The following is a 13,770-nucleotide window of genomic DNA, read 5'->3' on the forward strand; positions in this document are numbered from 1 at the left end:
AGACTACACCTCTCTAGTTCCATAACTCATAATGATACAGACTACAGGGACCACACCTCTCTAGTTCCATAACTCATAATGATACAGACTACACCTCTCTAGTTCCATAACTCAAAATGATATAGACTACAGGGACCACACCTCTCTAGTTCCATAACTCATAATGATACAGACTACAGGGACCACACCTCTCTAGTTCCATAACTCATAATGATACAGACTACACCTCTCTAGTTCCATAACTCATAATGATACAGACTACAGGGACCACACCTCTCTAGTTCCATAACTCATAATGATACAGACTACACCTCTCTAGTTCCATAACTCATAATGATACAGACTACACCTCTCTAGTTCCATAACTCATAATGATACAGACTACACCTCTCTAGTTCCATAACTCATAATGATACAGACTACAGGGACTACACCTCTCTAGTTCCATAACTCATAATGATACAGACTACAGGGACCACACCTCTCTAGTTCCATAACTCATAATGATACAGACTACACCTCTCTAGTTCCATAACTCATAATGATACAGACTACACCTCTCTAGTTCCATAACTCATAATGATACAGACTACACCTCTCTAGTTCCATAACTCATAATGATACAGACTACAGGGACCACACCTCTCTAGTTCCATAACTCATAATGATACAGACTACACCTCTCTAGTTCCATAACTCATAATGATACAGACTACAGGGACTACACCTCTCTAGTTCCATAACTCATAATGATACAGACTACACCTCTCTAGTTCCATAACTCATAATGATACAGACTACACCTCTCTAGTTCCATAACTCATAATGATACAGACTACAGGGACCACACCTCTCTAGTTCCATAACTCATAATGATACAGACTACAGGGACCACACCTCTCTAGTTCCATAACTCATAATGATACAGACTACAGGGACTACACCTCTCTAGTTCCATAACTCATAATGATACAGACTACAGGGACTACACCTCTCTAGTTCCATAACTCATAATGATACAGACTACAGGGACTACACCTCTCTAGTTCCATAACTTATAATGGATACAGACTACAGGGACTACACCTCTCTAGTTCCATAACTCATAATGATACAGACTACAGGGACTACACCTCTCTAGTTCCATAACTCATAATGATACAGACTACACCTCTCTAGTTCCATAACTCATAATGATACAGACTACACCTCTCTAGTTCCATAACTCATAATGATACAGACTACACCTCTCTAGTTCCATAACTCATAATGATACAGACTACAGGGACTACACCTCTCTAGTTCCATAACTCATAATGATACAGACTACAGGGACTACACCTCTCTAGTTCCATAACTCATAATGATACAGACTACACCTCTCTAGTTCCATAACTCATAATGATACAGACTACACCTCTCTAGTTCCATAACTCATAATGATACAGACTATAGGGACTGCACCTCTCTAGTTCCATAACTCATAATGATACAGACTACAGGGACCATACCTCTCTAGTTCCATAACTCATAATGATACAGACTACAGGGACTACACCTCTCTAGTTCCATCACTCATAATGATACAGACTACAGGGACTACACCTCTCTAGTTCCATAACTCATAATGATACAGACTACACCTCTCTAGTTCCATAACTCATAATGATACAGACTACACCTCTCTAGTTCCATAACTCATAATGATACAGACTACAGGGACTACACCTCTCTAGTTCCATAACTCATAATGATATAGACTACAGGGACTACACCTCTCTAGTTCCATAACTCATAATGATACAGACTACAGGGACTACACCTCTCTAGTTCCATAACTCATAATGATACAGACTACACCTCTCTAGTTCCATAACTCATAATGATACAGACTACACCTCTCTAGTTCCATAACTCATAATGATACAGACTACACCTCTCTAGTTCCATAACTCATAATGATACAGACTACAGGGACCACACCTCTCTAGTTCCATAACTCATAATGGATACAGACTACAGGGACTACACCTCTCTAGTTCCATAACTCATAATAATACAGACTACACCTCTCTAGTTCCATAACTCATAATGATACAGACTACAGGGACTACACCTCTCTAGTTCCATAACTCATAATGATACAGACTACACCTCTCTAGTTCCATAACTCATAATGATACAGACGACACCTCTCTAGTTCCATAACTCATAATGATACAGACTACAGGGACTACACCTCTCTAGTTCCATAACTCATAATGATACAGACTACAGGGACTACACCTCTCTAGTTCCATAACTCATAATGATACAGACTACAGGGACCACACCTCTCTAGTTCCATAACTCATAATGATACAGACTACACCTCTCTAGTTCCATAACTCATAATGATACAGACTACACCTCTCTAGTTCCATAAGTCATAATATTTTATGGTCCGCTGCTCTGTGCTCCCCTTCTGCAGCTCCACTGATGAATCCAATTCATTGTAATTAAGAGGAGGACTGATCAGACTAGGCCAGTGGGTTTAGGGAGTTCTAGCTGAAACAAAGGAACACATTTCTCTGTGGCAAGACGCTAACATTCCAATTAACAGTTCTGGAAGAGCAGCGTTGCAAAACAGGGATCAGGAACGGAAGAGGCTTCTTGGTTCCATAAAACAGTGGTTCCCAAACTGTGGGGCAGTTTGTCATCAAGGCAAAAGGTGGCTATTTGAAGAATCTCATCCATAAATATATTTGTTTAACACTGTTTTGGTTACTGCATAATTCCATAGTGTTGATGTCTTCACTATTATTCTACAATGTAGAAAATAGTAAAATAAAGAAAAACCCTTGAATGAGTAGATGTTCTAAACTTTTGACAGGTACTGTAGTACAATATCAAAAACTCACATTGTAGACAAACACTTTGGACGATTTAAAACATGTCTTCAGATTTGTCAATCAGTAAGCTTAGAGAACATGTACTAAAGGATATTTGACATTTCCATTATGGACATGAATGGGTTAAGCTCACTATGAGGCCCAGGATTATAATATTTAATGTCACCACCACATGATGTGAACACCCAGGCTGGCAGGCAGGCAGGCAGGGAGGGAGGGAGGCAGGCTGACAGGCAGGAAGGGAGGCAGGGAGAGAGGGAGGGAGGGAGGCAGGCAGGGAGGGCCCCAGAGGAACAGAGAGAAGAGCTGAGGATGGGAGGGAGCAGTAGAGAGATGAAAATGGTTATTGAGGTTATGTAAGCTGAAACAGATTGAATGTTGAGTGAGTGTCAGACTCCTCTCCTCTAGCTAATGCACGGATGGGCTCACACTCACACTCACACACACACTCGCGCACACACACAAACAGGGGAGCTGTTTCTGATGTCCCCTGCTAAGTCCTAGACCGATACATAGTCTTACACACACCAATACTGCTGTCCTCTAAAATGGTCTCTCACCAAATGCTGTTCATGTCTTTAAAGGCAAAGGGACAGATTTCCTGGTGTTTTCACATGCTTTTTCAAGAGAGAATACAACATAAAAAGGACAAATGTAACTATTTGACTAAGAAAGTAAGAACCCCTTTATGCATAAAAAAAATATTATAAATATGAGGTGTATTGAGACGTATCCAATACAGAAAAAAACATCTCTAGCTGAAACTCGAGCTTAAACTCGAGCTTAAACTCTAGCTTAAACTTAAACTTGATGGGGATTCTTTTGTTATGTAACTTAGATTGACGCACTGGTGTGTCAATCGACTCTAGTGGGTTAAACTATATGACCGTAGAGGACATTAACACTGCCTGACTCTACACTAAATAGTAGCTGAATGAGTTGAGACCAATGCAATGATAAAACAGACTGGCTGAGGAGAGGACGAGAGACAGAATGTTGGCAATGAAATGGAGGGAAATCCAGAAAGAAAGAGAGGGACAGAGAGAGAGAGAATTAGTCCAAATTAAAGCTCAGACTCCTGCCAAAAAGTTCAATTATGAGCTCTAATCTGATAATCAGGGCAAACAAACACACACACACCCAACACACGCACACACACACCCAGAACACACACACACACCCAGAACACACACACACACCCAGAACACACACACGATAACTATTTTTAAAGCCTACTCATTTGAGTCCAATTTATTTCCAGGACAATAACTACTTTAAAAACACTCAAATTTAATAACACAGCATAGTATTTTATAAGTATGCTAATTCTGTCTTTAATGAATGCCCTTCTAATATATTCCTCTTCTCCAGCTACTAGAATCTGGTACCATTGCTACGATGGTATAACAATGCCTTTAGTGCACCACTGTTGGGCTCCAGTTAGTGTGAGGACAGACTGGTGTAGAAGAGCTGGCCGGCTGTAGGTTCATCCCCAGAACATGCAGCATGCGTCTACAGCCTGTGAACCCACCACCACTAACTAAAGGTCAGCAGAGTCTGGCGTTCACTGCTCTATCGCTGCTGACACCTTGCCATTGGAAATGTATTGGTTTATTTAAATAGTTGCAATGGCTATTCTTCTTGGGGTTGCCTGTAGGCTATACTGTACATCTTCTTGAGTAGAGGTTTGGATTGCACACAGACTAATTTACACTACATGACCAAAAGTATGTGGACACCTGCTTGTCCTACATCTCATTCCAAAATTATGGGCATTATAATATGGAGTTAGTCCCCTCTTTTCTGCTATAACAGCCTCCCCTCTTCTGGGAAGGCTTTCCACTAGATGTTGGAACATTGCTGTGGGGACTTGCTTCCATTCAGCCACAAGAGCATTAGTGAGGTCGGGCATTGATGTTGGGCGATTAGGCCTGGCTCGCAGTCGGTGTTCCAATTCATTCCAAAGGTGTTCGATGGGGTTGAGGTCAGGGCTCTGTGCAGGCCAGTCAAGTTCTTCCACACCGATCTCAACAAACCATTTCTGTATGGACCTCGCTTTGTGCACGGGGGTATTGTCATGCTGAAACAGGAAAGGGTCTTCCCCAAACTGTAGGCACAAAGTTGGAAGCACAGGATCGTCTAGAATGTCATTGTATGCTGTAGCGTTAAGATTTCCCTTCTTTGGAACTAAGGGGCCTAGTCCGAACCATGAAAAACAGCCCCAGACCATTATTCCTCCACCAAACTTTACAGTTGGCACTATGCATTGGGGCAGGTAGCGTTCTCCTGGCATCCGCCAAACCCAGATCCTTCTGTTGGACTGCCAGATGGTGAAGCGTGATTCATCAATTCCAGAGAACGCGTTTCTGCTGCTCCAGAGTCCAATGGCGGCGACCTTTACACCATTCCAGCCGACACTTGGAATTGCACATGGTGATCTTAGGCTTGTGTGTGGTTGCTCTGCCATGGAAACACATTTCATGAAGCTCCCGACAAACAGTTATTGTACTCACGCTGCTTCCAGAGGCAGTTTGGAAGTCGGTAGTGAGTGTTGCAACTGAGGACAGTTTGTCAATGGAGATTGCATGGCTGTGTGCTCAATTTTATATATCTGTCACCAACGGTTGTGGCTAAAATAGCCAAATCGAGTAATTTGAAGGGGTGTTCACATACTGCTGTGTATATATAGTGTATATGACCACTATCTCAAAACCACCATCTGCCAAGAAGTAATTAGGGCTACCTTTCCTTCATTTTGTGTCCAGACAGTACTGACCTGAGCCAAGATGGCAGCCATCTGACCCGCCGTGACCAGGATGGCCTGCTGGGCGACGGTCGTCGGGGATGACACCACGTGACCTGTGGAACTGGCCACGCCCTGTGATGCTGGCGGGCTAGCCAGAAACATACCCTGGGAATGATAATTCATTAACAAAACTAACACTAACGATACAACACTAACGATACAACGCTGACGATACAACACTATAACGATACAACACTATAACGATACAACGCTGACAATACAACACTATAACGATACAACACTAACGATACAACACTATAACGATACAACACTACAACGATACAACACTATAACGATACAACGCTGACGATACAACACTATAACGATACAACACTATAACGATACAACACTATAACGATACAACACTAACGATACAACACTATAACGATACAACACTAACGATACAACGCTGACGATACAACACTATAACGATACAACACTACAACGATACAACACTATAACGATACAACACTACAACGATACAACACTATAACGATACAACACTATAATGATACAACACTAATGATACAACGCTGACGATACAACACTAACGATACAACACTAATGATACAACACTATAACGATACAACACTACAACGATACAACACTAATGATACAACACTAACGATACAACACTATAACGATACAACACTATAACGATACAACACTAATGATACAACGCTGACGATACAACACTAACGATACAACACTAACGATACAACACTATAACGATACAACACTACAACGATACAACACTAATGATACAACACTAACGATACAACACTATAACGATACAACACTATAACGATACAACACTAACGATACAACACTAACGCTACAACGCTGACAATACAACACTATAACGATAATACACTAACGATACAACACTATAACGATACAACACTAACGATACAACACTATAACGATACAACACTATAACGATACAACACTATAACGATACAACACTAACGATACAACACTATAACGATACAACACTATAACGATACAACACTATAACGATACAACACTAACGATACAACACTAACGATACAACGCTGACGATACAACACTATAACGATACAACACTAACGATACAACACTACAACGATACAACACTAATGATACAACACTAACGATACAACACTATAACGATACAACACTATAACGATACAACACTAACGATACAACACTAACGATACAACGCTGACGATACAACACTATAACGATACAACACTAACGATACAACACTATAACGATACAACACTAACGATACAACACTATAACGATACAACACTAACGATACAACACTAACGATACAACGCTGACGATACAACACTATAACGATACAACACTAACGATACAACACTACAACGATACAACACTACAACGATACAACACTAATGATACAACACTAACGATACAACACTATAACGATACAACACTATAACGATACAACACTAACGATACAACACTAACGATACAACGCTGACGATACAACACTATAACGATACAACACTAACGATACAACACTATAACGATACAACACTAACGATACAACACTATAACGATACAACACTATAACGATACAACACTAACGATACAACACTATAACGATACAACACTATAACGATACAACACTATAACGATACAACACTAACGATACAACACTAACGATACAACGCTGACGATACAACACTATAACGATACAACACTAACGATACAACACTAATGATACAACACTAATGACACAACACTATAACGATACAACACTATAACGATACAACACTATAACGATACAACACTAACGATACAACACTAACGATACAACACTAACGATACAACACTATAACGATACAACACTATAACGATACAACACTATAACCATACAACGCTGACGATTCAACACTAACGATACAACACTAACGATACAACACACTAACGATACAACACTATAACGATACAACGCTGACGATACAACACTATAACGATACAACACTAACGATACAACACTAACGATACAACACTATAACAATACAACGCTGACGATACAACGCTGACGATACAACACTAACGATACAACACTATAACGATACAACACTACAACGATGCAACACTATAACAATACAACACTATAACGATACAACACTATAACGATACAACACTAACGATACAACACTATAACGATACAACACTATAACGATACAACACTATAACGATACAACACTAACGATACAACACTATAACGATACAACACTAACGATACAACACTATAACGATACAACACTATAACGATACAACACTATAACGATACAACACTATAACGATACAACACTAACGATACAACACTATAACGATACAACGCTATAACGATACAACGCTATAACGATACAACGTTATAACGATACAACGCTATAACGATACAACACTAACGATACAACACTATAACGATACAACACTATAACGATACAACACTATAACGATACAACACTATAACGATACAACACTATAACGATACAACGCTGACGATACAACACTATAACGATACAACACTACAACGATACAACACTATAACGATACAACACTACAACGATACAACACTATAACGATACAACACTATAACGATACAACACTAATGATACAACGCTGACGATACAACACTAACGATATAACACTAACGATACAACACTATAACGATACAACACTACAACGATACAACACTAATGATACAACACTAACGATACAACACTATAACGATACAACACTATAACGATACAACACTAATGATACAACGCTGACGATACAACACTAACGATACAACACTAACGATACAACACTATAACGATACAACACTACAACGATACAACACTAATGATACAACACTAACGATACAACACTATAACGATACAACACTATAACGATACAACACTAACGATACAACACTAACGATACAACGCTGACGATACAACACTATAACAATACAACACTATAACGATACAACACTAACGATACAACACTATAACGATACAACACTATAACGATACAACACTAACGATACAACACTATAACGATACAACACTATAACGATACAACACTATAACGATACAACACTAACGATACAACACTAACGATACAACGCTGACGATACAACACTATAACGATACAACACTAACGATACAACACTAACGACACAACACTAATGATACAACACTATAACGATACAACACTATAACGATACAACACTATAACGATACAACACTATAACGATACAACACTAACGATACAACACTAACGATACAACACTAACGATACAACACTATAACGATACAACACTATAACGATACAACGCTGACGATACAACACTAACGATACAACACTAACGATACAACACACTAACGATACAACACTATAACGATACAACGCTGACAATACAACACTATAACGATACAACGCTGACAATACAACACTATAACGATACAACACTATAATGATACAACACTATAACGATACAACACTATAACGATACAACACTATAACGATACAACACTATAACGATACAACACTAACGATACAACACTAACGATACAACACTATAACAATACAACACTATAACGATACAACACTATAACGATACGACACTATAACGATACAACGATGACGATACAACACTATAACGATACAACACTAATGATACAAGATAACAGCAGCAGCAACAGGGTTTTATAATACTATCTGAGAGTTAAATGCGTTTGATTAGGGTTTAGGAGTGTGGAGAGGGGATGGGGACTTATGTGTTGTTTATTTATTCTTCATGTTTATTCAGAAGTTAGGCAGTGTGTTTGTAGTGAAGTCTTTAGTTAGCCTGTTTGTGGATGTAGGAGGTGTGTGTGTGGTGGGGGTGGCGGTGAGTGGGTGTCACCAGGCAGATTAAAGGTGTAGGAGGATGTAGGAGGTGTGTGTGTGTAGCACTACATACGTTTTCTACCGACCAATAGAGCAGTGGAAAGAAAGAGGATGTTTAAATGTGTCCGTACTCTCTGGGGGCAACCCGGTGACAAAGCCTAAAGATTTTTCCCTAAAGTTCGACTGACGCCAGAGAGCGAGCGGTGACATGAAATGATCTCTGTCCCAGATTTAGATTGTAGCTGGAAGGAAGAGATGAACGGGGGAAGCACAGAGACCTCATTAGTAGTAGTTGTGTAAATGCAGAGACAGCATTGTTCCAGAGTTGAGAGCTGGATCAATGGCTTGGTAATGCATGTATCTAATAAAAGCCTATAGATTGATTGAGCCTGCTGTATCTATGCTAGAATCAAATCAAATCAAATCAAATTTATTTATATAGCCCTTCGTATATCAGCTGAAATCTCAAAGTGCTGTACAGAAACCCAGCCTAAAACCCCAAACAGCAAGCAATGCATGTGAAAGAGGCACGGTGGCTAGGAAAAACTCCCTAGGAAAAACTCCCTAGGAAAAACTCCCTAGAAAGGCCAAAAACCTAGGAAGAAACCTAGAGAGGAACCAGGCTATGAGGGGTGGCCAGTCCTCTTCTGGCTGTGCCGGGTGGATATTATAACAGAACATGGTCAAGATGTTAAAATGTTCATAAATGACCAGCATGGTCAAATAATAATAATCATTGTAGTTGTCGAGGGTGCAACAAGCACGTCCGGTGAACAGGTCAGGGTTCCGTAGCCGCAGGCAGAACAGTTGAAACTGGAGCAGCAGCATGGCCAGGTGGACTGGGGACAGCAAGGAGTCATCATGCTAGGTAGTCCCGAGGCATGGTCCTAGGGCTCAGGTCCTCCGAGAGAAAGAAAGAAAGAGAGAAAGAGAGAATTAGAGAGAGCATATTTAAATTCACACAGGACACCGGATAAGACAAGAGAATACTCCAGATGAAACAGACTGACCCTAGCCCCCCGGCACATAAACTACTGCAGCATGAATACTGGAGGCTGAGACAGGAGGGATCAGAAGACACTGTGGCCCCATCCGATGATACCCCCGGACAGGGCCAAACAGGCAGGATATAACCCCACCCACTTTGCCAAAGCACAGCCCCCACACCACTAGAGGGATGTCTACAACCACCAACTTACCGTCCGAAGACAAGGCTGAGTATAGCCCACAAAAATCTCCGCCATGGCACAACCCAAGGGGGGGCGCCAACCCAGACAGGAAGACCACGTCAGTGACTCAACCCACTCAAGTGACGCACCCCTCCCATGGACGGCATGGAAGAACACCAGTAAGTCAGTGACTCAGCCCCTGTAATAGGGTTAGAGGCAGAGAATCCCAGTGGAAAGAGGGGAACCGGCAAGGCAGAGACAGCAAGGGCGGTTCGTTGCTCCAGCCTTTCCGTTCACCTTCACACTCCTGGGCCAGACTACACTTAATCATAGGACCTACTGAAGAGATAAGTCTTCAGTAAAGACTTAAAGGTTTAGACTGAGTCTGCGTCTCTCACATGGGTAGGCAGACCATTCCATAAAAATGGAGCTCTATAGGAGAAAGCCCTACCTCCAGCCGTTTGCTTAGAAATTCTAGGGACAATTAGGAGGCCTGCGTCTTGTGACCGTAGCGTACGTGTAGGTATGTACGGCAGGACCAAATCGGAAAGATAGGTAGGAGCAAGCCCATGTAATGCTTTGTAGGTTAGCAGTAAAACCTTGAAATCAGCCCTTGCCTTAACAGGAAGCCAGTGTAGGGAGGCTAGCACTGGAGTAATATGATCAAATTTTTTGGTTCTAGTCAGGATTCTAGCAGCCGTATTTAGCACTAACTGAAGTTTTATCCGGGTAGCCGGAAAGTAGAGCATTGCAGTAGTCCAGCCTAGAAGTAACAAAAGCATGGATTAATTTTTCTGCGTCATTTTTGGACAGAAAGTTTCAGATTTTTGCAATATTACGTAGATGGAAAAAAGCTGTCCTTGAAACAGTCTTGATATGTTCTTCAAAAGAGAGATCAGGGTCCAGAGTAACACCGAGGTCCTTCACAGTTTTATTTGAGACGACTGTACAACCATCCAGATTAATTGTCAGATTGAACAGAAGATCTCTTTGTTTCTTGGGACCTAGAACAAGCATCTCTGTTTTGTCCGAGTTTAAAAGTAGAAAGTTTGCAGCCATCCACTTCCTTATGTCTGAAACACAGGCTTCTAGCGAGGGCAATTTTGGAGCTTCACCATGTTTCATTGAAATGTACAGCTGTGTGTCGTCCGCATAGCAGTGAAATTTAACATTACCAGGGGGTGAGGCCTCATTTAACACAGTAAATTCATCAGGCTTAAGCCATGTTTCAGTCAGGCCAATCACATCAAGATTATGATCAGTGATTAGTTCATTGACTATAACTGCCTTGGAAGTGAGGGATCTAACATTAAGTAACCCAATTTTGAGATGTGAAGTATCACAATCTCTTTCAATAATGGCAGGAATGGAGGAGGTCTTTATACTAGTGAGATTACTAAAGCGAACACCGCCATTTTTAATTTTGCCTAACCTAGATCGAGGCACAGACACGGTCTCAATAGGGAAAGCTGAGCTGACTACGCTGACTGTGCTAGTGGCAGACTCCACTAAGCTGGCAGGCTGGCTAACAGCCTGCTGCCTGGCCTGCACCCTATTTCATTCTGGAGCTAGAGGAGTTAGAGCCCTGTCTATGTTCGTAGATAAGATGAGAGCACCCCTCCAGCTAGGATGGAGTCCGTCACTCCTCAACAGGCCAGGCTTGGTCCTGTTTGTGGGTGAGTCCCAGAAAGAGGGCCAGTTATCTACAAATTCTATCTTTTGGGAGGGGCAGAACACAGTTTTCATCCAGCGATTGAGTTGTGAGACTCTGCTGTAGAGCTCATCACTCCCCCTAACTGGGAGGGGGCCAGAGACAATTACTCGATGCCGACACATCTTTCTAGCTGATTTACACGCTGAAGCTATGTTGCGCTTGGTGACCTCTGACTGTTTCATCCTAACATCGTTGGTGCCGACGTGGATAACAATATCTCTATACTCTCTACACTCGCCAGTTTTAGCTTTAGCCAGCACCGTCTTTAGATTAGCCTTAACGTTGGTAGCCCTGCCCCCTGGTAAACAGTGTATGATCGCTGGATGATTCGTTTTAAGTCTAATACTGCGGGTAATGGAGTCGCCAATGACTAGGGTTTTCAATTTGTCAGAGCTAATGGTGGGAGCCGTCGGCGTCTCAGACCCCACAGCGGGAGGAGTAGAGACCAGAGAAGTCTTGGCCTCCGACTCCGACTCACTTAATGGGGAGAACCGGTTGAAAGTTTCTGTCGGCTGAATAAGCGACACCGGTTGAGCATTCCTACAGCGTTTCCCTCCAGAAGCCATGAGAAAGTTGTCCGGCTGCGGGGACCGTGCGAGGGGGTTTATACTAACGTTACTATCTGTACTTGCTGGTGGCACAGACGCTGTTTCATCCTTTCCTACACTGAAATTACCCTTGCCTAACGATTGCGTCTGAAGCTGGGCTTGCAGCACAGCTATCCTTGCCGTAAGGCGATCGTTCTCCTGTATATTATAAGTACAACGACTGCAATTAGAAGGCATCATGTTAATGTTACTTAGCTTCGGCTGTTTGAAGTCCTGACGAACCATGTCCAGATAAAACCTCCGGGGTAAGAAAGTTGAATGAAAAAAGTTGAGTGAGGGTAAAAAGTAAAAATATACGGTAATGAAAAAGTAAAAACCGTTAGGTAGCAAAGTAAGATCGGCAACAAAAACGCACAGCAGCGTAAACAAGTCTGCAAGTTGTGACCGGAAACAGGAAACAGAATACTACAATACTAAAGACAGGCTCCACGGGGCTGTCCACAGGGCTCTCTACAGGGGTGTACACAGGGCTCTCTACAGGGGTGTCCACAGGGCTCTCTACAGGGGTGTCCACAGGGCTCTCTACAGGGGTGTCCACAGGGCCGTCTACAGGGCCATCTACAGGGCCATCTACAGGACCATCTACAGGGCCATCCACAGGGCCATCCACAGGGCCATCCACAGTGCTCTCTGAGCATGACATGAGACTCTCGTCAACAATATGAGATGAAAGACAGAAATA

At 41.8% G+C, this 13,770-nt stretch overlaps 1 long non-coding RNA gene across 1 annotated transcript; it reads right to left on the minus strand.

The window, feature by feature from the left end:
• Positions 1–1,661: 1,661 nt before the first annotated feature.
• On the minus strand, positions 1,662–2,481 carry LOC115157458 (uncharacterized). The gene is made up of 3 exons (XR_003868458.1): positions 2,240–2,481; positions 1,776–2,154; positions 1,662–1,681 (listed from the first exon to the last, which is right to left on the minus strand). It is a non-coding gene; the product is annotated as an uncharacterized LOC115157458 (long non-coding RNA).
• Positions 2,482–13,770: the final 11,289 nt, after the last annotated feature.

Source organism: Salmo trutta, chromosome 21 (genome assembly GCF_901001165.1).
Source record: "Salmo trutta chromosome 21, fSalTru1.1, whole genome shotgun sequence".
Taxonomy (NCBI): Eukaryota; Metazoa; Chordata; class Actinopteri; order Salmoniformes; family Salmonidae; genus Salmo; species Salmo trutta.